Source organism: Fusarium mangiferae, assembly GCF_900044065.1.
Source record: "Fusarium mangiferae strain MRC7560 genome assembly, contig: FMAN_scaffold053, whole genome shotgun sequence".
Classification (NCBI taxonomy): domain Eukaryota; kingdom Fungi; phylum Ascomycota; class Sordariomycetes; order Hypocreales; family Nectriaceae; genus Fusarium; species Fusarium mangiferae.
The window spans coordinates 8,265-9,604 of record NW_024573973.1 but is presented as its reverse complement, the minus strand read 5'-3'; positions in this window follow the sequence as shown (position 1 = coordinate 9,604).

The window sequence follows — 1,340 nt, the reverse complement described above, 5'->3', positions numbered from 1 at the left end:
GGTCCATAATTGAATTTTTCTTGATCGAGCCGTGTGGATTCGGCCTATTTGTGCTGCTCTCCTGTCGCTTCAAAGGATAAGAGGCTGTTTTGGTTTTCAGTGGGCGGGAATGACTGAGGGATTCCTGGTCGACTTCCAAGGTCCATAGCCCTGGCGTCGAGCTAGGGTTAGCGAGAACAGAACTGCCTGAGTTGCTAGTAGTCAAGGTCAATTGTCAATGAGCTCGTCTGCTCCACGTCTTTGGTGATGTGTCGCTGACTCACAGAGGATGATGCAAGCATTTTAGGATGATCGATGTTATTCCGAGGATACTTCAAGAGTGCCTGGCCAGTAGTGTCTCGGGAACGTGACCCATTTCCATCTACACATCTCCAGCTGAAATTGACGGGTTGCCTAAGTGAAGAGTAGGTCTCTCCAGGAAGCGGCGGCGGCATGTCTGCTGGATAGATAGTTTATGGTGTCGTTGCGGTATAGTTATGGCTACCTTTTTAGAAAGCCTGACAGGAATAAAATCTCAGGAACGGATAAGCTAACACAGCGCAGGGCTCGAAATCCGACAATGGTAACTTTATTTTATTCATTGAGAAGATTAACCTATTTAGAGGGAAGTACCAACATGGCTACACGTGGTCAACTAAAGGTATCCACGTTTAAGTCCTATCTATATGAGATTTGCGCCTTGCCATTGCTGTACAGGACTTGAGTCTAGCTTAATGTTACTGCTGTAGCCGCTATAGCGCTGAGAATAGCTGCTTTTAGGCCTGAGGGTGAGCTGATTCACAACAGCCTGTAAGTGGTAGATCGATTGGTGTATTTATGTAGAGTTATGTGAAAAAAAAAAGGTTTGTGACTCTCGTGAGCATCTTTCCAGATCCTGGCGCCCAGCAGGCTAACCGTCAGCGAGAATTAAATTGGCGGCATGAAGCGTGTTGAGTGTCAATCATGACCAGGGGAAAATATGAAAGTTAAAACTTTCCTGGGGTGGCGACACAAGTTACAGGTTCTATGCTACAAATCTTAGAGTCTTATACAGCCATTCATATATTGCTCAAGTGTGAAAAATCGTCAGTCCAGATGCAATGTTGCGATATCTGGAGGCTGGATAATCGAGCCAATTCTGAGACTTATCGATGAGCTGGAGGGCGTCCTTACTTGTACCAATGAGGGAGCACGCTCCTGATCGATCACCCGAGGCTTCCCAAAACATACTGCCTCCAAGACCAGACTTTTTGATATATGCTACCTTCTGCATGACTACCTCTGGAGTGTCAAAAGAAATGAGCTCTCTTGTGCTGGTATCATAGCTATAGCACCCTTGGGCTTTGGTATCGTAATACATT